Genomic DNA, 27,540 nt, shown 5'->3' on the forward strand with positions numbered 1-27,540 from the left:
AAAAACAAAACGAAAACAACCAGAGCAGCAGCAGGGAAAAATGGCCCCGGCTGCATACAAATATACTGCATATGTATTTCAACTGATGCAAAAAAAAAATAGTAATAATTCAGCCTTCAGGATAGGCAGAAAAATAAAACGTTAGATAATTAGGAGCAAAGCAAGTACCGTTATTTACGATAGAAAAAAAAAATATATTGTTTTCCTCAGAATGCCGTAATCTGTGCAAATGGCAGCATTGTCTATAAATAGAATTTTACTTTTGTAGAAAACAAGTCATTTTTCTTGTGTCCGCAGGTCGCCTGTTGTAAGTTTTTTCTCTATAAAAGTGAAACGGTCGGACGCAATCGATGGCCACAGTAAAGAGTCGCTGGGAGTCTCCGGTCGGTCATGGTAGGCACTTTTTTTTTCTGTGCAGAAATTCCAGCCGTGGTTTGACAACAGTGCCACACCCAGCAGCGGGAAGAGGGCGGAGCCAGCGACTGCCGTGCAGCGTCTTCAGAGCCATGAAGTTGACGAACTCCAGGAGTTTGCGGCGGTTGCTCTGAGGTAGGAACGTGCTGCTCAGCTCCAGAACGTTGTTGCGGTTTTCTCTGGAGACCTGAAAGACCTAAAGAGGAAGGGGAGAAGTCAGATGATATTTTAAAATATTACCATTATTTTTAATAGTAGATATACATGTTCTATGTACATGAAGTAATGTAAAGCACTTGCTTAAAATCGTGGGCGTTTTCTGCAATGCGATAACGCGCATAATGCTTCCCAATGTGCAATCGCAGTGCACTGATAGCATTGTGCGATTTTCTGCGATGGGGGAAAAGGCCGACACTGTTGCTTTGTCTGCAATGGGGAAATAGCAAGCGTCGTGCGATACAGTCAGCTGTTCTCAGCTGGCTGCCGGCCAAGAATGCGGATTCAGCCGTGGGAAACCGCTGTTATTTTCCTGCGGCCTCAAGTGTGACCATTCCCTTAGTTTTCCATGTAACTCCAAGCCTGGGACCCACTTGCAGTGTTTTTGTTTTAAAAAACACTCTCATTCCCTTGAATGAGAGTCGTGGCACAGTTGGCGGAAAGGATTTTTTGAAAAAAAAACGCTGCAAGTGGGTGCCAGGCCTTAGGCTTTGTTTATAGTGGTGTGATGCAAAAGCTGCATTGTAGCGTGGAATGTCACCCTTCAAAGCAACACCTATGAGACATTCAAAGTGTGTCTGACTTTTCCATTGCGTTGCATTCCTACTTTTACAGGGAAAGAAACGCAACACTCACTGTCCACCGAGCAGAACGCTTGTTCATCTGTCTAATATGTGAACATCTGAACTTCAAAGTTGAAAAACTCAAAGCTAACCCATTGTTCTATCCAATTGAAAACTGATTTTTGATGAAGGTAAAGGATGCATTGTTGCTGTATACTCTGAAGACCACTTGTGTGTTATATTTTACTTTGAAATGTTATCAGATCTGATTGCTATAAATATTGTAATCACATCTATACTTAAGATTCTTAATATTGTGTTTATATCTACAGTACGAAAATACATTAATACACAGTATACAGACTGGAATCATTGTCTTCATTTCATAGAGGAATAATATCAATTAAATTATCAGTTTAGATCTTCTGTGGGTACCATGAGGATTACCTCGCCGCCTCTGGGGGAGTTGGGATGTGTACAGTTAGGATGAATAATGAGATGCAAATTTCTCCTTGCATTCAATTTTCATGTAAACTATATGCAGCTTGAAATTAAACCAGTCAGAATAATTTCCTGTCAATTTGTATTGGTCCAAGTTCAAGCTGCATAACATGTACATGAAATTTGAATGCAAGGAGAAATTCTCATTGATCATCCCCTAGACCAGTGATGGCTAACCTTGGCACTCCAGCTGTGACAAAACTACAAATCCCATCATGCCTCTGCCTCCCCGGGTTATGCTTAGAGCTGTCAGAGTATTGCAATGCCTCATGGGACTTGTAGTTCCACCACAGCTGGAGTGCCAAGGTTAGCCATCACTGCCCTAGACTGCAGTGTTCCCTAACCTGGTCCTCAAGGCCCACCAACAGTGCAGGTTTTGTGGAAAGCCACAGAGGTAGTTAATCAGCTCTGCTGAGACACTAATTACCTCACCTGTGCATGTTTGTGGTTTCCTGCAAAGCATGCACTGTTGGTGGACCTTGAGTACAGCAGTGATCTGCAAACGTAGCTCTCCAGCTGTTAAGGAACTACAAGTCCCACAGGAGTGCATTGCAGGAGTCTGACAGCCACAATCATGACTCATTAAGGCAAATGCATTGTGGGACTTGTAGTTCCTTAACAGCTGGTGAGCTAAGTTTGCAGAGTAGGGCTTTTCAACCCTGTCCTCAAGTACCACTGCGGCCTAGTACACACCAGAGCGATTCGGTTGCGTTTTTAGGAACGCTTGCGGCGGAGGAAACGCTTGGGTAATGTATTTCAATGGGCTGGTGCACACCAGAGCGGGTCGGTTTTAGCTGAAATGCAAACTCCCGGGCTGCAGCATTTTTTGGATTTCGGAGGCATTTCTGCCTCCAATGTTAACTATAGGAAAAACGCAAAACGCTTGATAAAAACGCCAGATCAGAGCGGTTTTCCAGGCGGTTTTGTTACAGTAGCTGTTCAGTAATAGCTTTACTGTAACAATATCTGTAATCTGCTACACAGAACGCTTCACTTTAAGTAAAAAACGCTACACAAAACCGCAAAACGCTTCATAATAAAAAAAAAACGCTTCAAAAACCGCTAGCATTTTGCGGATCTGCTAGCGGTTTTTGGTGTGCACTAGGTCTACCAATGCATGTTTTGCAGAAAACCACACAAACATTCACAGGTGAGGTAATTAGTGTCTCAGCAGAGCTGATTAACTGCCTCTGTGGATTCCCACAAAACATGCACTGTTGGTGGTACTTGAGGACAGGGTTGAAAATCCCTGCTCTAGAGCATGTACAGCTGTACCGGTATCTCACTAAAAGATCTGTGGTGCCAGATAGGGCTGAGCTCTCGGATTCTGAATTTCGAGTTTGCCATCGGAATTTGGCAGTTCCGAGTAAGCACTCGAAACTCGAAAATTCGGCAATTCCGAGTACCGAATTCGCGTTTACATTGAAGTCAATAGTGCTAAATTCCGTGGTTAATTGTTAAGCCCCCTTACATGCTATCATCACCAAATTTGGCATGTATATTAAGCAGATGCGTAGGAACATGGTTAAAAAAAATTGTGAAAAGACCTTACAGTTTTTGAAATAAACGATTTTAAAGTTTCATAGGAAAACTGGTTTTTAAACTGTGTAAAATGACACTGCTGCAGTACAGGTTACTGCATTCCGAGTTCTGTATACATATTGTATACATTTCATGAAAACAGACAGCGTGGGGTCCCCCCCCTCCCAAGCCTCCTTAACCCCTTGTCCCCCATGCAGGCTTGGATAGCCAGAAAGCGGAGTCCCGGCCACGTGGGGCTTCGCACCCTGAGCTATACCAGCCCGCATGGTCCATGGTATGGGGTGGCTCTGGAGGAGAGGGGCAGCCAACCTCCCCCTCTCCCCCAGAGCCCTTGTCCAATCCATGGACAAGGGGCTCTTCCCCACCTCCGGTGCCCCAGGAGGAGGTGGGAGCCGCCGACGTCCTGGGGGGTTCATGGTGCCATCTGGGGTTCCCCTTTAACAAGCGGACCCCGGAAGCCGCCCCCTCCCCAGGAGAAATGAGTATAGGGGTACACGGTGCCCCTTACCCATTTCAGCAGAGAGTTAAAGAGACACTGAAGCGAAAAAAAAAATATGATATAGTGAATTAGTTGTGTACTACGAATAATTACTAGAAGATTAGCAGCAAAGAAAATATCCTCATACTTTTATTTTCAGGTATATAGTGTTTTTTCTAACATTGCATCATTCTATAATATGTGCAGATTACACAACACTCAGCATTCAAAATGAGTCTTTCAGAGCAGTCTGTGAAGTAATGACCTCTCCTCTAGCAGAGAAAAAGTAAACAGTTCACTTACAGTTGAGATAATAAAAGTCAGATAACAGCCCTCTCCAGGACTAAGACTAAAGCTGGCCATACACTGGCCTGATTTGCCGCCGTTTCGACAGCAGATTCGATCACTGGGATCGAATCTGCTGCCAATCATTGACGCTACACACCGAATTTCGATCCATTCCGTCGATCGCGCCGTGCGGAAAATAACAGTCGATCGCCCGCGGGTAAAGAGCGCATCGCTAGCGGCGTTCGAGTGCTCGACGACCGACGCAATAGAGCGGCAATACATTACCTGCTCCGCTGGCGCGACTCCCGGGTCTCCGCTCTTCATTCTCCGCTCTGGTCTGGTCTCCGGCATGCTTCCCTTCTTCCTGTCCCGGCAGGAAGTTTAAACAGTAGAGGGCGCTCTACTGTTTTTAAACTTCCCCCAGACAACTAGTTTATACACACAGGGGTCGTGTCACTCAATTTCATCTCATATGGGACCAATGGGAAAACAGGAAATAACTCCAACTGCTGTTATCATGCGTCTGCCTCAGTATTACATAACACTGCATGACATTCAATATTCTGAACTGCAGTAAAATACCAGTACCTGCTGTAATAAAGTCATGCAGTGCGGCTCTTTTATTGCACATAATCCCCCTTATCTGTAATAACCTGCACCTTGCCAGAATGTTAATTTGCAAAATATTAATACCCCATTGGAATGTATCATTGATTGCAATAACTCTGTATGGTTGTATCCCTGCACGTTCTTCAACTTCCATCCTGTTGCTAATGCATTGTTGCCTGTACTTACCCTATATGCTTCAATAAACTTTGTTGGTTAAAAAAAAAAAAAAAAAAAAAAAAAAACTTCCCCCAAACAGAAAGAAGGGAAGCATGCCGGAGACCAGACCAGAGCGGAGAAGAAGAGCGGAGATCCGGGAGTCGCGCCGGCGGAGCAGGTAATGTATGCGGGATGGGGGGAAGCGGCGGCAGCACCACCACCACCACAGATTGTGAACGGTTTCAGGCTGAAATCTGTTTGCAGTAAAGGTAGCCATACAATCCCTCTCTGATCAGATTCGATCAGATAGGAATCTGATGGCAAATTGACCAGTGTATGGCTACCTTTAGTCGGAGAGTTAATGGCTTGTTTGCATCGAGATAACAACTGGAGTTTCTTAACTCTTCCTGTACTGGAAACAATTAGACTGATGTATCTGATCTTAATGTTTTATTTCTTAGCTGTACTACACATACAAATCATAATATCATAATTTTTTTTTCGCTGCAGTGTCTCTTTAAAAAAATAAATAAAAACACGTCAACGAAAAAAGTCCTTTATTGCTCTGGACTAACCAGGGATACTTACCTTGCACTAATCCCACGCCAGTATCCTCAGGAGTGGTCCCACACCAGTATCCTCAGGAGTGGTCCCAGGCACCCGCCCAACTCCCGGGGCTAAATGGCTATAGACAGCCTCTGCAATCTGTATTGCATAAGCTAGAAACACGGAAATTGTTTGCTAAAACAAGAATTTTCGGCAAACAGTGTCATAAACAAAATGGCTGCTGGGGAATTCCCGTTCCCCGGAGGCCACCTCAGAGTGTCAGATTGAGCGTTATTTCACATAAATAGGTGGGTCCAGGGGACCAGGGCACCTCCTGCTCTGGTCACCTGGACCCACCATCTATGTGAAAAATGGCTGGTTTCGCCACTCTAGTGTGGCCTCCAGCGTTCCGGGATTTCCCAGTGGCCATTTTGATCGCATAACTGTTTGCCGAAATTTCTTGTTTCAAAGGCAACATTTTTGTGTTCATAGCCTCTGCTATACAAGGTAAGGTAAGGTAAGTCAGCAGTCAAAAACATGAGGAAAAAGTCTGGCACTATAGTGTTTAATGTACAAAAATGATGTCACATCAAGTGAATATAAAGTGCATCAGCAAAGCTTAATGGACAAAGATAGATCATGCAGTAAAAAACACACATACCGGCATGGTATCTTCGTACTCACTGGGTACAAGTGGGAGGCAGCAGTGGTGGGTGCCAAAAGGTGCACGGCCCAAGGTAAGGTAAGTATCCCTGGTTAATGCAGAGCAATAAAGGACTTTTTCCGTTGTCGTGTTTTTATTTCTTTTTTGAACTCTCTGCTGAAATGGGTAAGGGGTACCGTGTACCCCTATACTCATTTTTCCTGGGGAGGGGGCGGCTTCCGGAGTCTGCTTGTTAAAGGGGACCCCCGGATGGCACCATGAACCCCCCAGGACGTCGGTGGCCCCCACCTCCTCCTGGGGCAACGGAGGTGGGGAAGAGCCCCTTGTCCATGGATTGGACAAGGGCTCTGAAGGAGAGGGGGAGGTTGACCGCCCCTCTCCTCCAGAGCCCCCCCCCCCATACCATGGACCATGCGGGCTGGTATAGCTCAGGGTGTGAAGCCCCACGTGGCCGGGACTCCGCATTCTGGCTATCCCAGCCTGCGTGGGAGACAAGGAGTTAAGGAGGCTTGGAAGGGGGAACTCCACGCTGTCTGTTTTCATGAAGTGTATACAATATGTATACAGAATTTGGAATGCAGTAACCTGTACTGCAGCAGTGTCATTTTACAGTTTAAAAACCATTTTTCCTATGAAACTTTGAAATCTATTTGCTCAAACTATAAGGTCTTTTCACAAATTTTTTTTTTACCATGTTCCTACTCATCTGCTTAACCACCCTGGCGTTCTATTAAGATCGCCAGGGCGGCTGCGGGAGGTTGTTTTTTTTTAATTAAAAAAAAAACTATTCCATGCAGCCAACTGAAAGTTGGCTGCATGAAAGCCCACTAGAGGGCGCTCCGGACGCGTCATTCTGATCGCCTCCGGCGATCAGAATTAACAAGGAAGACCGCAATGAGCGGCCTTCCTTGTTTTGCTCACCTCGTCGCCATGGCGACGAGCGGAGTGACGTCATGGACGTCAGCCGACGTCCTGACGTCAGCCGCCTCCGATCCAGCCCTTAGCGCTGGCCGGAACTGTTTGTTCCGGTTACGCTGGGCTCGGGCGGCTGGGGGACCCTCTTTCGTCCGCTGCGGCGGCGATCAGGTAGCACACGCGGCTGGCAAAGTTCCGGCTGCGTGTGCTGCTTTTTATTTCATGAGAATCGGCCCAGCAGGGCCTGAGCGGCAGCCTCTGGCGGTGATGGGACGAGCTGAGCTCGTCCATACCGCCCGGCTGGTTAATATACATGCCAAATTTGGTGATGATAGCATGTACAAGGGCTTTACAATTAACCGCAGAAGTTGGCACTATTGACTTCAATAGAAATGCACTCGGAACACGAAAATTCGGAACACGAAATTTGGTTTTCGCATGCGGTACACAAAATTTCGACGAAATCGGAATTCAGCTGTTCCGATCAGCCCTAGTGCCAGATCATCTCATGCGAGCACAGAGCTCCTCTCTTGATCCTACCCACTGTCCCAGCAAGCCCCAAGGTATCCTCATCCCTCCTCTATAGTATCCCAGGGTGTCACTATAGCAATAGTACATAGATCTTAGACCAGGCAAAGCTGTAGATCAGTGTTTCTCAAACCTGTTGTAATGACTTCCCCACGGTGCATGTTTTGCAGGCAACCTCACCTATGCACAGGTGGGGTGATCAGTGTCTCCGCTAGGTGGGTTCTATGTAGCTGAGACACTAATTGTGCCACCTGTGCATAGGTGAGGTTGTCTGCAAAACACGCACCATTGGAGAGTCACAGAGAATGATCAACCTCTATCCTTCCTGGTGACACTAAGGGTGCATACACACATCAGACCATAGTCTTTGGAAAATGAAAGATCATAGACCAATTTTACCCCCTTCCATGTAGTATGAGAGCCATACCTACACAGTCTATTCTATGGAGCTGAACTCCCCATCAGATAGAAATCTTTGCAAGATGCTGAACAGAAAGATGCTGGCTGTACACATTCAAAAGATCAGTATCTGCAAAAGATCTGTTCCTGCAAAAGATCTGTTCCTGCAAAATGCATTCATAGTCTATGATATCTGCAGATCTCAATACACACCTTGTTTAACAGACATTCATCTGCAGATCAGATCCACCAGGATGGATCTTCAGATCTGCAGATGATTGTCTGTTAAACAAGGTGTGTATGAGGATCTGCAGATATCATAGACTATGAATGCATTTTGCGATCTTTCATTTTCCAGAGACTACAGTCTGATGTGTGTATGCACCCTAAGGGCTAGTTCACAGTGCAGTTGCAGAATAATTCTAATAATAATTCTTAATTGCCCATACAATTCTATGTGCCTGTTCACATCTCTGCGCTGTAACAGATCTTGTTATCCTAACTGGCTGCATGCAGGCTTTGTATTTAAGTTTATAGCCAGTCCCCATTGCAGTTCAGTCATAACAGGTGCATTATGCAACTGACCACTGTGAATGCAGGGGGTGTCTACGCACCATCTGTGGCAGACAAGACACCCGGGTACACACCTAAACTAAGGATATGAAAACTACTTTTACACTACTGTAGTACCCCGATACTCATTATACAGGTGGTAAAATGACATGTAAATCTGTTCTGCAGCTTCCATAGCCATGTTTTTCTCTACAAGTGGTCAATAAACCCCACTGTAAACATCTAAAGATGAAGTGATGGTGAACAGAAGCTTCAATGGCTTCTACTGAAGACACCAATAAAAAACAAACGTAAGCAACAAGTATTTTTTGATGCTTTGACAAACAGATGTATTTGCCTTGTTGTCAATGTGGGGATAGGTACAACACCAGCAACAAATGAGGGGTAAGTGAGAAATGCTGAGAACAACAAAGATGCAATGGTCTATCACAAACATACAAGTGGCCAAAAGTCAAACAGAGATTATCATCAACACCAAAAGTGTTACTGAAGCATTTCTAGAGATGAAGAAGCATCTCCAGTGAGAAATCGGGATATTTAATAAAGATCTGCTGTTAAAGGACAACTGAAGTGAGAAGTATATGGAGGCTGCCATATTTATTTCCTTTTAAGCAATACCAGCTGCCTGGCTATTCTGCTGATACTCTGGTCTGATGTGTGTATGAGCCTTTAGGCCTGGAACCCACTGCAAACCGCAAACGCTAAACGCAACCGCTAGCGTTTTGTCTGAGCGGTTTGCAAGCGGATTCATGCGCGTTTTTGGTCGTGTTTTGCAACATTGTATTTTTTTCCCCAGCGGGTGCCTAGCGTTTTGCGTTTTGCGTTTTTATCCTGATTGGTCCTGTGAATTATTTTTCATTTTGTTACAGTGTGCTGAACCGCAAAACGCTAGCAAAACCGCTCAGTTTAGGTTTTGCTGAGCGTTTCTGCTAGCGTTTCAATACTTTGCATTGAAGCGCTAACACTCCCAAAATGCTGCATGTCCTGCGTTTGCGTTTCTGAGAAACGCAAACGCTCCTGTGGAAGTTGCCCCATCCATTAACATTAGCCCAGCGTTTTGGCAAACTGCTAGCGTATCGCAGTGCTGCCAAAACGCTGCCAAAAGCGCTCCTGTGGGTTCCAGCCCTTAGAGGCATAGTCTTTTGAAAATGAAAGATCACAGACCAATTTTACCCCCTTCCATGCAGTATGAGAGCCATACCTACATAGTCTATTCTATGGAGCTGAACTCTCCATCAGACAGACATCTTTGCAAGATGTTGCACACAAAGGTGCTGTAGACATTCAAAAGATCAGTATCTGCAAAAGATCTGTTCCTGCCAAAGATCCGTTCCTGCAAAATGCATTCATATTCTGATATCTGCAGATCATCATACACACCATGGCCGTTTCTACGGCCGTGCCGCCGCCCGGGGCGCTGCTGGAAGGGGGGCTGCAGCCGCGGCGAGGGCAGCCCGACTTCTCCCTCCCTTCCTCTCCCCGGGCCGCCCTCCGTGCGATCCCCCCTCGGAGTGCAGAGTAATGCAGCAGGGAAGCGCTATGCAAAACTACTCACCTCACTAGCTCCAAGCGCTGCTCTCTTGCCGCCAGTCTCCTCTCTGCCTACACGCTGATACACACACACGCTGCTAAACAGGAAGCGGCGTGTGTGTGTATCAGCATGTAGGCAGAGAGGAGACTGGCGGCGAGAGAGCAGCGCTTGGAGCTAGCGAGGTGAGTAGTTTTGCATAGCGCTTCCCTGCTGCATTACTCTGCACTCCGAGGGGGGATCGCACGGAGGGCGGCCCGGGGAGAGGTCGGGCTGCCCTCCCCGCGGCTGCGGCTCCCCCCTCCATCATGGGGGCACCTACCTAACCTATCCTGGGGGCACCTACCTAATCTATCCTGGGGGGCACCTACCTATCTAACCTATCCTGGGGGGCACCTACCTATCTAACCTATCCTGGTGGGCACCTACCTAATCTAACCTATACTGGGGGGCACCTACCTATCTAACCTAAACTGGGGGGCGCCTACCTAATCTAACCTATACTGGGGGCACCTACCTATCTAACCTATACTGGGGGGCACCTACCTAATCTGACCTATACTGGGGGGCACCTACCTATCTAACCTATACTGGTGGGCACCTACCTATCTAACCTGGGGTGCAGCTACCTAATCTAACCTATACTGGGGGCAGCTACCTATCTAACCTATACTGGGGGCAGCTACCTATCTAACCTATACTGGGGGGTAGCTACCTATCTAACCTATACTGGGGGCACCTACCTAACCTATACTGGGGGGCAGCTACCTATCTAACCTGGGGGGCAGCTACCTAATCTAACCTATACTGAGGGGGCAGCTACCTATCTAACCTATACTGGGGGGCACCTACCTATCTAACCTATACTGGGGGGCACCTACCTAACCTATACTGGGGGCAGCTACCTATCTAACCTATAGTGGGAGCACCTACCTACCCACCTACCTACCTAGCTAGTCTATACAGGTGACAACTATACTGGCTACCTATATTGCAGGCACCTACCTAACTAACCTATACTGGGGGCATCTACCTATCTAACCTATGCTGGGGGCAACTATTCTGGCTACCTATATTAGAGGCACCCACCTAGCTAACCTGTACTGGGGACACCTACCTATCTAACTTGTACCGGGGACGCCTGCCTATCTAACCTATACTGTGGGCAACTATACTGGCTACCTATGCTGGAGGCACCTACCTGGCTAACCTATACCGGAGGCAACTATACTGGCTCACCTATGCCTGGCTACCTATACTGGGGGGACCTATAGCTGGCTACCTATACTGGGGTGCCTATTTTGGGGGAATCTATACTGAGTGCAACTAGACCTGGCTAACCTACACTGCGGGCACCCATACCTTGCTTCGGGGGGGTTCGCAATTTTTACACCCTCGCCCTGGGTGCATTTTAGCCTAGAAACTGCACTGATACACACCTTGTTTAACAGACATTCATCTGCAGATCAGATCCACCAGGATGGATTTTCAGATCTGCAGATGATCGTCTGATCTGCAGATGAATGTCAGTTAAACAAGGTGTGTATGATGATAGACTATAAATGCAATTTGCAAGAACAGATCTTTTGCAGATACTGATCTTTTGTGTCTGTACAGCATCTGTGTGTGCAGCATCGTGCAAAGATTTTTTTCTGTTGGAGAGTTCAGCTCCATAGAATAGATTGTGTAGGTATGGCTCTCTTACTACATGGAAGGGGGTAAAATTGGTCTGTGATCTTTCATTTTCAAAAGACTATAGTCTGATGTGTGTATGTGGCCTAATACTAGAACAAGCATGCAGCAGATCAGGTGTTTAACATTGTCAGATCTGACAAGATTGGCTGCAGTAGTGTCTGAATAACAACACCAGAAAAAAAGCATGCAGCAGGACTGCCAGGCAACTGGTATTGTTTAAAAGGAAATATGTGCTGTGCAGCAGTACAATGCACTTGCGTACTGCTGCATGCATTCTGCCCGCAAGCGCAGAGCTTAACTATTCACTGAAAAAATGAGATCAGCAGCGGGTAGCAGCGCAGATGGCATGCGATCACACCCGTTGCGTTCCGATCACACGGCCATCTGCACTACATTGATGTGAACGAGGCCTAACATTAATGTGCTGATAAAAAGCGGACAAAAGCGCACTAACTGGAAATGAGGCCTTAACCTTTATAAAAATTAAAAAAAAAAATGAAATAAAGAGGCCGCTGTCCTCGGGCAACACTCTTCAAAGGAAGCGGGGGAACCAAAGAAAGGGCTGCTACTGGAACAGGATGAGCTCGCTGGAAGCTTTCTTTATTTATGAAGTATTATTTTGATTTGAAGTGCTGGAATATAGTTTTTCTGGGAATAATTACTAATCTGACTCTCCAGCTAAAATGTAAATCTCTGCATGTAAAACCCCCATCATCCAGCACCAACAGGGATTAGCTGATGCCAGATAAGTGTAGTTTCCAGTTGCTTGACAGTCAATGGTCCTGCTACGGCTCCGGTAATCCGGCGACTTCAGCTGAAGGTGCGCACCCTCGCGTCATCAAGCCGGTTGCTGTAAGAGTCCTGCGCATGCGCAGTTCACTAAAGACTGAACCGTGCATGTGCAGGACTCTTACGGTGACCAGCGTGATGAGGCGTACGGTGCGCACATTCAGCCGAAGTCGCCAGATTACCAGGACCATGGAAGGGACCAAGAAAACGCTGGGGGACCTTGCGGGCTATGAGGGGTTGGAGGAAGCCCCAGGTACGTCCGGATTTCATTTTTTCCTTACTGCTCAGGGTACCTTTAATGTAACACTGTATAAAGAAGTATAAAAGTAGTTTATGCATCCTGCAAGGCCAGGATATTTTTCTGGTTAACCGAGTTATGGATAATGGGGGTTTTTACTGTACCTTGCAGCTAAACTTAGATACCATAGATTTTTCCTCACTTTCTGTCCCACTGACATTCGGAACACCATTGTGTCCATGCACAGAGCATGGGAGACCATAATGAAAACTAGACAGAGGGTATAACTTTTATAGCTGTCTTTGCCTCTGCTGCATAGACTGTCCCTGTTACACTTGTAAGCATCAGGCATGATATCTGCCAACAGGGACACGGACAGCAATAACTTTCCTATAGAGCTTCAAACCCTTCCCTCATTCAAAACTACAATGTAACCTTTTTCAAAAGCTAACGGACGAGTGTGCACATATGTACTAAACCATCCCCAGATGAAGTCTCTACAAATAACATAATAATGCAATACTGAACTTCCCCAGCTACCTACAGTTTACTAGAACTTCCACAGCAGCCTGTGCACTGCACACTAGTGGTAATATCTGTGTACCTTACCAGATTCTCCATGCCTCTTCCAGCAATCCCCACTACTGCCCAACACTTTGTAAAAGCTGTACTCACATCTAAGATCTGTAGTTCTGCCTTATCAGTGCTTCCTGCACATCACTTCCTGTTCCTGTCTGTGTGCAGGAAGCAGGAGGGGCAATGGCCGGGAAAGAGCAATCATATCTGATCTACTAGTCATGTAACAACCCATACACAGCGAATGGGTATATAACGCAAAGGGCTCTATTCATAAAAAAAAATTGTCGCGAAAAAACTCGGAGGGAAAATACTGCAGCGGTATTTTAGACTTCTGGGTGGTCATTCATAAAAATGTTGGCAGCTGCGATGCAAGTGCGGAGATCTCCTGCTGAAGGCTGGCGGTAAGCTGTCGGAAGGCATGCGGAAACACTTAAGTCGGCAGAGTCTCTCCGCTCTCTCTCTCTCTGCTCTCTCTGGGAGGTCTGTCCCATTCACTTTCATGTAATCCGAATTCTTCTCGCTACATCAGAGGAAGCGGTATTTCCCATCCTCATACCGCTTCCTCTAACCTTTATGAATGGACATTTTGTTACTTTTTCTAGATAAATGTAGAAAAACACAGCACATGGCGGAAATTTCTCGCTCTGCTGGGGAATTGTAGCTTATCATGCGGAAACAGCTTTTATGAATGCCCACTTTGCTAAATGGTCGGGAAAGTCCGCTGTTTTGAGCGGAAAACTTGCGGTAAAGTTTTATGAATAGAGCCCAAAGTCAGAGTAGTCGCAGGGTTCTCACATCTCCTCTGTGGAGAAATCAGTAATATATTTTAATTGGAATTATGAGCAAGGAATAATCTGAGGCTGCTTTATCACAATATCAAAAGCAGACTCAGCATTCAAGCTGTAGGCTTGTTTTCATGGAGAATGTTGTGCATGTTATACAATGCTGACAGAGGGGAATCCTAGAACCATACTGATTATGAGCCACAGCTGATCAAGCTCTTCCATCCCGTTACACATAATTTCACCTGCATTATTGGACAATGGAATCTGTATTTTGTGTGGATTTCTATCTTTGCAACACTAGTAGAAAAAAATGTACACTCACCCCCAGATCCACAAAGGTCTTCACAGCATTTTTTACAAGACACAAGGTGGCGCTCTCAGCTAGGAGGAAAAGAGAGAATAGAATAAATAAAATATGTGTCAAGATGGGTTACAGACACAAAGCTAACATTAAATGCTAGGGACACACTTCTTATCAGATCGAGAGGTCGCACCAATTATATCAGACTTATCCGATCTGCTCTAGATCAATTACAGGATCTATTTTATGAAGTAATGATCTGAAAAATAAATCCCGTTATCAATGGTGAGCAGTTTGGACATGTACACCACATAATGTAGCCCCCCTTCAGATTACCTGTCGCTCTAACAGGAAATTGTATTGAGTGCACCCAGCATTACACACAGGAGTCTAGTCCTGGGAAAAGAGGTGAGTGGACTCACCTGGAAAACCTGCGCGGTCAAGCATAATGTGGGCGTGGTCATGGGTGGGGCCAAATATACATGACCTTAGCAGTGATGTAAAAGGTCTGCCGGGGAAGTTTGAGCTCTGCCGTAGTGTATCCCCCCAAAATAGATGTAATCTGACAGCATTTCACCAAAAAGACACATAATCTGGTAGAAGTTCCTCCAAAACACAGATAATATGGCAGTGGTTCCCCCAAAATAGACAATGTGGCAGCAGCAGTTCCCCCAACATACACATAATTTGGAAGCAGTTCCCCAAAATACGCGAAACCTGGCAGCGGATCACCCAAAATACACGTAACACCCAAAATACATATAATCTGGCAGCAGTGGTCCCCCAAACATACACAATCTGGCAGCAGTTCCCCAAAATACGCGTAATCAGGCAGCAGCCGTTACCCTAACATACACATAATCTGGCAGCTGTTCCCCAAAATACGCGTAATCAGGCAGCAGCCGTTACCCTAACATACACATAATCTGGCAGCTGTTCCCCAAAATACATAACAGCGGTTCCACAAAAATGCAGATAATCTGACAGCAGTTCCCCCAAAATAGGTACCCCCAGCATAGGTAGCCAGGTCTATAGGTGTCCCCAGTATAAGTAGCCATGAGTATAGTAGTCCCCAGTATATGTAGTCAGGGGTATATGTCCCAGTATATGTAGCCAGGGGTATAGGTGCCCAGTATATGTAGCCAGGGGTATAGGTGCCCAGTATATGTAGCCAGGGGTATAGGTGCCCAGTATATGTAGCCAGGGGTATATGTGCCCAGTATATGTAGCCAGGGGTATATGTGCCCAGTATATGTAGCCAGGGGTATATGTGCCCAGTATATGTAGCCAGGGGTATATGTGCCCAGTATATGTAGCCAAGGGTATATGTGCCCAGTATATGTAGCCAGGGGTAAATGTGTCCAGTATACAGTGGGTTGCAGAAGTATTCAGCCCCCTTGAAGTTTTCCACATTTTGTCACATAACTGCCACAAACATGCATCAATTTTATTGGAATTCCACGTGAAAGACCAATACACAGTGGTGTACATGTGAGAAGTGGATCCAAAATCATACATCATTCCAAACATTTTTTACAAATAAATAACTGCAAAGTGGGGGTGTGCATAATTATTCGGCCCCCTCAGTCAATACTTTGTAGAACCATCTTTTGCTGCAATTACAGCTGCCAGTCTTTTAGGGTATGTCTCTACCAGCTTTGCACATCTAGAGACTGTTGGAACAGTAAGAGGGAAAGGCAGAAATTGCTGGCACTGCAAAAATCATTACACATCCAAGGAGGGGGAGGAGGAAGAGGGGAGCGCTGCACAGCCCCAACGGAGATGGATACGGAGTGTATCCCCAGCGTGCTCAGGTCCAAACAACAACGTAATCCAAAGGAGAAGGAGGAAGCGCCGGCACTGCTGACAAACACTTTATTTAAACATCAATAAAATCAATGCAAGGGAATTCATCCAGGCAGATTATGGAAGACACATACCGTGGGTAGATGTAGCAGGTGCGGTGGGTGCAGTGGGTGGGGTGCCTGACGCCGTTTCGCGCAATACGCGCTTCTACGGAGGCTGTAGAAGCCTCCGTAGAAGCGCGTATTGCGCGAAACGGCGTCAGGCACCCCACCCACTGCACCTGCTACATCTACCCACGGTATGTGTCTTCCATAATCTGCCTGGATGAATTCCCTTGCATTGATTTTATTGATGTTTAAATAAAGTGTTTGTCAGCAGTGCCGGCGCTTCCTCCTTCTCCTTTGGACATCTAGAAACTGAAATCCTTGCCCATTCTTCTTTGCAAAACAGCTCCAGCTCAGTCAGATTAGATGGACAGCGTTTGTGAACAGCAGTTTTCAGATCTTGCCACAGATTCTCGATTGGATTCAGATCTGGACTTTGACTGGGCCATTCGAACACATAGATATGTTTTGTTTTCAAACCATTCCATTGTTGCCCTAGCTTTATGTTTAAGGTCGTTGTCCTGCTGGAAGGTGAACCTCCGCCCCAGTCTCAAGTCTTTTGCAGACTCCAAGAGGTTTTCTTCCAAGATTGCCCTGTATTTGGCTCCATCCATCTTCCCATCAACTCTGACCAGCTTCCCTATCCCTGCTGAAGAGAAGCACCCCCAGAGCATGACCGGGACACAGCAACTCCAACACAGCAGGTCTTGCAAGGTGTCCCTGGTATCCACTGGTTGATGCCTATGAAAAGTGGTCCAAGGAAAGACAGCTGGTCAACGGATAACATGCCATGGCTGCCCAGGGCTGGACAAGGTTTGTGGGGAAATGAAGCTAGCCCCTGTGGCCTTATCCCACCACTGCAGCACGGACTGCTGGAAAACGTATTACTGGTCATGAGCCACCAGTATCCTGACATTGCAGCTTGCTGAATATGGGGCTGCCTATGGGGAAGATCCCATTAGGCCACTGAAAGCACCTACCATGGGCACATGAGTCAGAACTCGACCATAGAGCAATGGAAGATGGTGACTTGGTCTTTGGTTTTGAAATTCCAACAGAACATCTGTGGGATGTGCTGGGAAAACAAGACCCATCCATGCAGACCCCACCTCACACCATTACAAGCTAGGATATGCTGCTAATTTTAACTTTTTGCCGACTGCTCCATGTCAATTGGCGTGAACGCAGCGGCAGCTCCAGGACCGCTCAACGCCAATTGGCATGAAGTCCTGGGGGCGGAAATTGCAGGGGATCACGTGCACCAATGAGATCGCCGCTAGGAGACTGTTAGATGGCAAAACCACCATTTACATGTTGCAGCGCTGTACTGGGGACAGCCGTGTGACACGGCTGCCCCCCTATGATGCTCAGGAGCGATCCGCTGTCATAGGCTGAAGCCTATGACTGCCAATCGCTGCCACTGGCTGGCGGGGGGAGGGAGGGGGGGAAAAAAAGGAAAATTTATCAAAAATGTATAAACAAATAAAACAAAAAAAAAATAAACATGCTGGCAGCGATCAGAGGCTACCAACAGAAATCTCTGTTAGTGGGCAGAAAAGGCAGGGGCAGGTTGAAATCACTTGTGAGCTGAGTTGTGCGTCCCTGCAGCAAGGCCTTAAAGCTGCAGTGGCCTAATTTGTAAAAAAATAGCCTGGTCACTAGGGGGGTGTAAGCCTACAGTCCTTAAGTGGTTAAACACACTTAAAGCGGACCTGCACTCAGAACTTCCTCTCTGCTCTAAAAGATAACCAACAACATAATAACCTTTAAAGAAAAACAATTCTTTATTACAGCTTACGGGGCTCCAACAATAAATCTGCAGTGTGTCTACTTCATGCTTTTAAGAAAGCAGAGAAAGGGTTAACATCCCATGTTTACATATTAGCTGTGTCTGTGGAGATTGACGAATTCCTGGGCTGACACAGCTGAGAGATTAAATTACACTTGTGATCACTTGAATGAGGGGACATTAGGCGGGCTCTTTTCTCTAATAACACTCAGGGTGCATTCTTCTCTGTTTTCCTTCTGCCCTGCGTAAGAGTGCAGTTCCACTTTAAGTATATTGACACTTTAAAGTGAGGAAGAGGAAAGTCTCTGAATCCTATAGAGCAGGGGTCTCAAACTCAATTTACCTGGGGGCCGCAGGAGGCAAAGTCAGGATGAGGCTGGGCCGCATAAGGAATTTCACAATCGCGGCCCATCGCCGCCTCTCTCACTCTTCCTTCACAGAGAGGGGCGGGGAGAGGCGGCGATCCGTGCGGCGATTGACGTCAGGAGGGGCAGAGCTGAAGCTGAAAGCTCTGCCCCTTCCAGGAAATGCCGGCGGATTGCCCCCAGGGCGATTTGGGGGCTCTGCAGCCCTCGTTTAGCGGCGGGGATGCAGTGGATTACCTGGGAGCACTGAAGCAAACTATAAGGAAGCTTTTGCCGGCGAGGGCCGCAAATGGCCCACGGGCCGTGAGTTTGAGACCCCTGCTATAGAGGCTTCCCGGATCCTCTTGGCTCCAGCCGCAGCTCGCCGGGACCCTCAACATCTGGGCTGCCCTCATCTTCTAGCTTGAGTGTGGCCGTACTGCAACAATAGGCGCAGTACACCCCCAATTATGCCTGAATTAGGTGCGCAGGCCTGATGTTCCTACCATAAAGCCCTCTTCCGAGAGCCTGCGTTTGGCAACAGGGGACTGGAGGATGCAATGGGAAGCCTCTACAGCAGGAGTGTCCAAACTTTTGAGGCCTAGGGCCATATCGCTGTTCTTGAGAGTGCTAGGGGGCTGAACTAGCAAAATTAAACTCATTTTTGCTGATTGCCGCTAAGTACACCCCTGCATGCGGCACCGCAGCTACAGCCTGTGGGCCACATGGAATTAACAACTGCAAAGAGCTTTGGGAGACACCAGAAATGGCTCGGCGGGCCATATGTGGACCCCGGGTCAGAATTTGCAAATTATTGCTCTATAGGATTCAGAGGATTCACCCTTCTTGGGTAAGTATGCGCTATTGCTTCAGGTACACTTTAAGGTCACGTTGTGCTTCTCTTGAAAGCTGGAGGAGCAATTAATAAAAGTATTAAGCTGTTACAATATAAAAGAACTGCTGTGATTTTTATCACTCAACCAAGTGACGATTGATTGGATCCTGGCCTTTTGTCTGTTTGAATCTCACTATTCACACAGATAATAGCGGCTTCAGGCCTGATCTACCCTCTCTGGCATTAAAAACATCCTCTTCTTGGCCAGAGTTTAGTGCTTTGTTTAAGGACGTGTTTGACCACTGACGGGTTTTTCCCCTTTAGGACCAGAGAAATTTTCACCTTTCAGCGCTCCTCCCTTTCTTTCACCAATAACTTAATCACTACTTATCACAACAAATCATCTACATCTTGTTTTCTTCACCACCAATTAGGCTTTCTTTGAGTGGTACATTATGCTAAGAATTATTTTATTCTAAATGCATTTTAATGGGAATAATAATAAAAAAGTGGAAAATAAATATATTTCCGTTTTCGGCCATTCCAGTCATAAAATAAAACGTTCTACTGTGGATAAAAGCCACACATTTTATTTGCCCATTTGTCACGGTTATTGCAACGTTTAAAATATTTCCCCATTTCCATTTGCCGGGCTGTCCTGCTGGTCGTCTGCCTCTAATATTTTTAGTCATAGACCCTGAACAAGCATGCAGATCAGGTCTTTCTGACTGGATTATCCACATGCTTGTTGCAGGTGTGTGATTCAGACACTAGTGCAGCAAAAGTGATCAGAAGGAGTGCCAGGCAACTAGCATTGTTTAACTACCTAACAACCGCGTCGGCAGCCCCAGGACCGCCTAACGACATTTCTTGGGGCCGGCTACTGCAGGAGATCGCGGGCGCATCTCCGCTTGGAAGGCGGAGCTCCGCCCAGCCTTCAGTCCTCGAGCAGTGCTGTAGTGGGGACAGCCGTGTGAAATGACTGTCCCTCTGTGAGACACAGGAGCGATCGGAAGTGATAGGCTGAAGCCTCTCACAGCCAATCACTGTGATAGGCTGGCCGGGGGAGGGAGGAAAGGTTGGAAAAATGTAAGAAAAAATACACCTTTTTATTAAAAATAAATATTTGTCAAAAAAATAAACATCTGGGGGCGATCAGACCCCACCAGCAGAGCTCTGTTGGTGGAGAGAAAAGGGGGGGGGGGGGATTCACTTGTGTGCTGTGTTGTGTGGCCTTTCAGCAAGCCCTTAAAGCTGCAGTGGCCCTTTTAGTAAAAAATGGCCTGATCTTTAGGGGGGTTTAGCACTGTGGTCCTCAAGTGGTTAAAGTGGACCTGAACTCTTGAACAGGACGGAAATAAAACAGAGAAATGCACCCTGTATGTATTTAGAGAGGTAGGCCTGTCTAATTCCCCCTCATCTGTGTCTAATCACAACTGTAATTTGATCTCTCCCCTGCGTCAGCTGACTGTCACTGCAGATAAGGTCATTTGAAAGCAAAGAATGTTAAGAAGTAGAAACACTGAAGATTTATTGTATGATGTGTATCAGCTGTAACAAAGAAACACAAGGGGGAACGAGGAGCCCAAATATTGATTAAACAAATTTGTTGTCATTTGTGAGCAACAAATTTGTGAGCGCTGAGTGGATCTGTAAAAAAAAATCTGCCGACAAGACGTCCTGCTGTCGGCAGAACGTCCGCCCAGCGGGAAGGTCTGACGGACCAGTCGTTTGTTACAATAGAACGTGTGTACACACCTTAACCTGCCTGGCGTTCTATTAAGATCGCCAGGCAGGCTGCGGGAGGGTTTTTTTTTAATAAAAAAAAAACTATTTCATGCAGCCAACTGAAAGTTGGCTGCATGAAAGCCCACTAGAGGGCGCTCCGGAGGCGATCTTCCGATCGCCTCCGGCGCCCAGAATAAACAAGGAAGGCCGCAATGAGCGGCCTTCCTTGTTTTGCTTATATCGTCGCCATAGCGACGAGCGGAGTGACGTCATCGACGTCAGCCGACGTCGTGACGTCAGCCGCCTCCGATCCAGCCCTTAGCGCTGGCCGGAACTTTTTGTTCCGGCTGCGCAGGGCTCAGGCGGCTAGGGGGGCCCTCTTTCGCCGCTGCTCGCGGCGAATCGCCGCAGAGCGGCGGCGATCAGGCAGCACACGCGGCTGGCAAAGTGCCGGCTGCGTGTGCTGCTTTTTATTTCAGCCAAATCGGCCCAGCAGGGCCTGAGCGGCAGCCTCCGGCGGTACTGGACGAGCTGTGCTCGTCCAGACCGCCCAGCAGGTTAAAGAGACTCTGAAGTCTCAAGAAAAAAAACGTATTTATATTTAATAAATATGTTTAATACTTTAGCCCTAGTTAAACCGCTGCTCTGCGCTATCTAAATCCCCCCCAAACTTCCCGGGGGTCAATCCGGGGAGCGCTTCCGTGTGAGGCAGGGTTATGAGCTGCAGCCCTGCCTCACACGCGTCTGTCAGCGGCGGATCGCTGCCTCTCCCCCGCCCCTCTCAGCCTTCCTTCACTGAGAGGGGCGGGGGAGAGGCGGAGATCTGCCGCTGACAGACACGTGTGAGGCAGGGCTGCAGCTCATACCCCTGCCTCACATGGAAGCTAATGCTGGTAGCAAAATCCACGACCAAGAAAGTCATGGATTTTGCAGGGGAGAGGGAGGGCACGTTAGGGGGGATTTAGATAGTTTGAAGCGGCGGGGATGAGGCGGTTTAGCTAGGGCTAAGGTATTAATCATAATTCTTAAATAAAAATACGTTTTTTCAGAGACTTCAGAGTCTTTTTAAGGGGCCAGTGAGTGTCTCCTCTTAACCAAATAGCCGTGAGTATGCTTCTATGCATACCCACGGCGTCTGATAAGGGTGCCTGTAAAGCTGACCTGAACTCAGAACTTCCTCTATGCTCTAAACGATGTACAACAGCATAACTTTTAAAGAAAAACATTTCTTTGCTACAGCTGATACACATCCTGCAATAAATCTGTTTCTACTTCCTGATTTCATGGAAGCAGACATGTAATTATCCTGTGCTTTCAAATGATCTTATCTGCCGTGGCAGTCAGGTGACACAGGGGATAGATCAAATTACAACTTGTGATTAGACACAAATGAGGGGTAATAAGTCAGGCTAAACTCTCTAAATACATACAGGGTGCATCCTATATAATAAACCCTAACCGTCCTTGCGTCATCCTCCTCCTGTCCGTGTTTTCTGGCTACTGCGCATGTGTAGCCGACAGGAGGAGGAGGAGGAGGACAGGGGGGGCGGGCGGCTTATTCAGAAAGAGCCAAGCGCCCCTCTGTAAATAGGCCTTATGCCTAGTTTCTATATGTTTTTCTTCCGTCAAGTGCAAGAGTTCAGGTCCACTTTAAAGGGAACATGACAGTGGTGTGGGAAAAAAAGTCATACATACCTGGAGCCTCCTCCAGCCCCTTGGCTCCTTTGCCATCCTCCTGGCCTGCCTCAATCTGCCGCTATGGTCCTCTGCACATGCGCGGCTCGGCCACTTTCCCGCCCCCATCGTGCTCCCGTCACCAGGAGCATACAGTGCCTGCGCAGTACTACTGTACAGGTGCAGAACGCTCCTGGAGTTAGGAGTGCGATGGCAGTGAATGCAAAGCTGAACTTCAGAGGACCCTAGCAGCAGATCGAGGTGTCCCGGGAGGACAGTGAGGAAGCCTCAGGTATGTATGAATCTTTCCCCCCTCCCCAGTATCAGGTACACTTTAAACATGTTTTCCGCATGCAGAAAATAACTGACAGCAGAGTGCAGCACTGTGTGTGTTTTTGCTATCAATTACATTAGCAGCTATAAAAAAAAAAAAGCGCACATTATTCCACATGCAAGCACACATGGAGTTTTATACATACCTGGGGCTTCCTCCAGCCTCCTCCACGCAGATCGCTTTTTTTTTTTTAGCTCACAACTGTCCTTTTAAAGAGAATCTGAAGTCTACTAAAAACAAGGTTTTTACTATAAAAACCTCTTTAACCTAATTGCCCCTCCTAAAACGCTGCATCCCCGCGGCTGAAAACGCCATAAATCAGCCCAAATTACCTTGGGGACATCGCGGAGGTCCCTCCGCATAGAGGAAGAGCTTTCAGCTGCAGCTCTGCCTCCATGCGTGTCCATCAGCGCGGATCGCCGCCTCGGCGGAGATATGCGCGGATTGACACGCATAGAGGCAGAGCTGCAGCTGAACGCTCTGCTTCCTTAGGGCAGCAACATCCACAACCTAGAAAGTCATGGATTTTGCCGTAAGGGATTAGGGGTGATTTATGGCGTTTTCAGGTGCGCACAACCTTGTGCTGATTTATGCAATAAAATTAAAAACTGTGTTGTGATGATGGTGTGCTGACCTAAATTCATTTGCAACTATTGACATTTGGGTGACATGGCTTAGCACCCAGGTTCAGCACCCAACACTCGGGCAAGGTGTGCCACTCCAGAAATGTTTGTGCACCATTCCAGTGCTGGGTCCCTCTTTGGTCTAATGTTTTCTTCACTGTGCAACCATGGCCGTGGGCGAGTATGTCTGGGCATGTGCAAAAAAGGATCGATCATGCATGCTGAATAGAACTGTTGCGCCGGATTGAGCCGCTGGCTCGATCCCGGCGCATCCCTGCTTGTCCCCGCCAGCGCCTGGATTGATCCCCGCTCGTCCCCTCGGGCGCTCCTTCCGCTCGTTTTCTGCCCATTTTCACATGCCCAGTACAAATGTGCTCACCCACGGCCGCCCTAACCCTCCTGCTATACGTTTGATAGTGAATGTAAGCCAGGGGCGTAGCAATAGGCCCTGCAGCGCCTGCGCCCGCGGGGGGGCCCGGCCCCCCCCCCCCCTGGGGCCCGCTCGGGACGGTTTTTTGGGGGCTGGAGGGGTGGCAGCATGAGGGGAAAGCCTTACCCACAGTCGGCGGGGAGAGGGGAAGTTCCCCCCTCTCCCTCACCTCGGGGCTCTCCCCTCTGCGCCCCCCTCCAGCTAGTGAATGTGTGTGGGCAGCGGCGGGATACATACCTTCTTCCTTGCGTTCCATCGCCGCCTTCTCGCTCTAGCGGCTGACGTCACTTCCGGAAGCGGAAGTGACGTCAGCCGCTAGAGCGAGAAGGCGGCGATGGAACGCAAGGAAGAAGGTATGTATGCCGCCGCTGCTGCCCGCTGCCCACACACATTCACTAGCTGGAGGGGGGCGCAGAGGGGAGAGCCCCGAGGTGAGGGAGAGGGGGGAACTTCCCCTCTCCCCGCCGACTGTGGGCAAGGCTTTCCCCTCATGCTGCCACCCCTCCAGCCCCCAAAAACCGGCCACGAGCGCTCTGAAATTCTGCAGGGGGATTTTCAGGTGTCTGCTGCCCACATTACGATTTTCAGGTGTCTGCTGCCCATATTATGATTTTCAGGTGTCTGCTGCCCACATTACGATTTTCAGGTGTCTGCTGCCCACATTACGATTTTCAGGTGTCTGCTGCCCACATTACGATTTTCAGGTGTCTGCTGCCCACATTACGATTTTCAGGTGTCTGCTGCCCACATTACGATTTTCAGGTGTCTGCTGCCCACATTACGATTTTCTGGTGACTGCTGCCCACATTAGGATTTTCTGGTGTCTGCTGCCCACATTACGATTTTCTGGTCACTGCTGCCCACATTGCGATTTTCTGGTGTCTGCTGCCCACATTACGATTTTCAGGTGTCTGCTGCCCACATTACGATTTTCAGGTGTCTGCTGCCCACATTACGATTTTCTGGTCACTGCTGCACACATTACGATTTTCAGGTGTATGCTGCCCACATTACGATTTTCAGGTGTCTGCTGCCCACATTACGATATTCTGGTGACTGCTGCCCACATTAGGATTTTCTGGTGACTGCTGCCCACATTGCGATTTTTTGGTGACTGTTGCCCACATTGATATTTTCAGGTTTCTGCTGCCCACATTGCGATTTTCTGGTGTATGCTGCCCACATTACGATTTTCAGGTGTCTGCTGCCCACATTACGATATTCTGGTGACTGCTGCCCACATTAGGATTTTCTGGTGACTGCTGCCCACATTGCGATTTTTTTTGGTGACTGTTGCCCACATTGCGATTTTTTTTGGTGACTGTTGCCCACATTGCGATTTTCTGGTGACTGCTGCCCAGATTGCGATTTTCTGGTGACTGCTGCCCACATAAGGATTTTCTGGTGACTGCTGCCCACATTAGGATTTTCTGGTGTGTGCTCCCCACATTATGATATTCTGGTGACTGACTGCTGCCCACATTAGGATTTTCTGGTGACTGCTGCCCACATTACGATATTCTGGTGACTGCTGCCCACATTAGGATTTTCTGGTGACTGATGCCCACATGGCGATTTTCTGGTGACTGCTGCCCACATGGCGATTTTCTGGTGACTGCTGCCCACATTGCAGTTTTTTGGTGAACTCTGCCCACATTACGATTTTCTGTCCCACATTACGATATTCTGGTGAATGCTGCCCACATTACGATTGTCTGGTGAATGCTGTCCACGTTACAATTTTCTGGTGACTGCTGCTCACGTTACAATTTTCTGGTGACTGGTGCCCACATTACGATTTTCTGGTGAACTCTGCCCACATTATGATTTTCTGGTGAACTCTGCCCACATTATGATTTTCTGGTGAACACTGCCCACATTACGATTGTCTGGTGAATGCTGTCCACGTTACAATTTTCTGGTGACTGGTGCCCACATTACGATTTTCCGGTGAACTCTGCCCACATTATGATTTTCTAAAGGCCCACATTACGATTTTCTGGTGAACTCTGCCCACATTACGATTTTCTGGCCCACATTACGATTGTCTGGTAAAATGCTGCCCACTTTACAATTAATTTACAGTAAAACGCTGCCCCATTACGATTATTTGGCACCTATGGGGGGGGGGGGGGGCATCCAAATATTCGCAGGGGGGCCCAGTGATTTCTAGTTACGCCCCTGATGTAAGCTGATTCCACGGGTAGGTTATTTCGTCGGTACACTGCCCTTGTGCACTGAACAAGCCTATTCAACCAGAAGGGGACCCAGGTCACCACATACTCGGGCTGTAAAGCAGCAGAAGGTATTCCCAGCAGGCACATCTGCTCCTCCAGGCAGCGTGATATCTGTTTTCTTATCTGCACAGGGGAGGCTGCACTGAAGAGCCCTCTCCAATGTCCAGTGAAGGGGTTACTATGCTATCCCGGTGGTAGAGAGGGGAGAGAGCATCCTAAACTGTGCAGGGAGATGTCGCCCTGCGGCCTCCGTCCAGCCGCTGTAGGCTTCCATCAGCTCAGCAAATTCTCTCCTGTGTTCCTGTCTCTGCTTAGCCGCCCGCTGCACACTCAGGAAGGGCTGCAGTGTGGACGGACCGTGGCTGCCGTGTGTCTGTGGCAACGTGTGCAACTCCCCATCCGCCCTGAGCAATTTCCCACCCCAGGCACCGTCCTATTTTGGCTTCCCAGAAATTCAGCGCTGACCCTGTGCATGCCAGTCAGTCACATCACATCCTCATGTTTCACACACTTGTCGTTCACTTCTCTCTGGCTGCTTGCAGGAGATTGTCTCATGTGGGGGCGGGGCCAAAACGGAGGGAAAAAGAAACTGGCGACATCATTGGCCAAGGGGGGGGGGGCGGGGGCAGACAAAGGCTGAGGCTAAGCTGCGCTGATTGGTTTAGCAGAGCTGAGGGGCGGGACTCTTGTCTGCAGGCTCAGCAGGAAACACATATTTATGGACATTGCAGAGATTAATACAGAAATCCTGGACACAAAAAAGTAACACTATTTATAGAAAGTTTGTTAATTAACATGGTTGGCAATGTGTTGTGGGCGGGGTTTGGTGCTTACATCATCATCTAGCTCAGCCTGCAGCTATCCTTATGGGCTGAGGCTGAGCCTGTCACAGGAAACCCCATCTCCCCCTGGCCAATCACTGGCAGGGGGCGTGGATTTTATGTGAAAAGGTGGGAGGTTTGAGTAGTACTTCTGTAGTGTGCATGGGGATCAGCTGATATAGTCTGGTGTGTAGTGCTCACAGCCTGCCTGTCATCCTATGCGTCCTGCAGCAGCAGCAGAAGTCCGCCTCATGCTTCCTCTAGCAGCAGCAGAAGTCCGCCTCATGCTTCCTCTAGCAGCAGCCAGCCTCATGCCTCCTCTAGCAGCAGCAGAAGCCAGCCTCATGCCTCCTCTAGCAGCAGCAGAAGCCAGCCTCATGCCTCCTCTAGCAGAAGCCAGCCTCATGCCTCCTCTAGCAGCAGCAGAAGCCAGCCTCATGCCTCCTCTAGCAGCAGCAGAAGCCAGCCTCATGCCTCCTCTAGCAGCAGCAGAAGCCAGCCTCATGCC

The 27,540-nt window shown here is 47.9% G+C and overlaps 1 long non-coding RNA gene across 3 annotated transcripts; it reads right to left on the reverse strand.

Moving 5' to 3' along the window:
* Positions 1 to 234: 234 nt before the first annotated feature.
* On the reverse strand, positions 235 to 26,764 carry LOC137534024 (uncharacterized). 3 transcript variants are annotated; one of them, XR_011024281.1, is made up of 3 exons: positions 26,699 to 26,764; positions 14,329 to 14,387; positions 235 to 610 (listed from the first exon to the last, which is right to left on the reverse strand). It is a non-coding gene; the product is annotated as an uncharacterized lncRNA (long non-coding RNA). The 3 variants fall into 3 exon arrangements; XR_011024283.1 differs by having other exon boundaries at positions 26,677 to 26,703; XR_011024282.1 differs by lacking the exon at positions 26,699 to 26,764 and adding an exon at positions 26,258 to 26,461.
* Between the last annotated feature and the right edge of the window lie 776 nt (positions 26,765 to 27,540).

Source organism: Hyperolius riggenbachi, chromosome 10 (assembly GCF_040937935.1).
Source record: "Hyperolius riggenbachi isolate aHypRig1 chromosome 10, aHypRig1.pri, whole genome shotgun sequence".
In the NCBI taxonomy this organism is placed as follows: Eukaryota; Metazoa; Chordata; class Amphibia; order Anura; family Hyperoliidae; genus Hyperolius; species Hyperolius riggenbachi.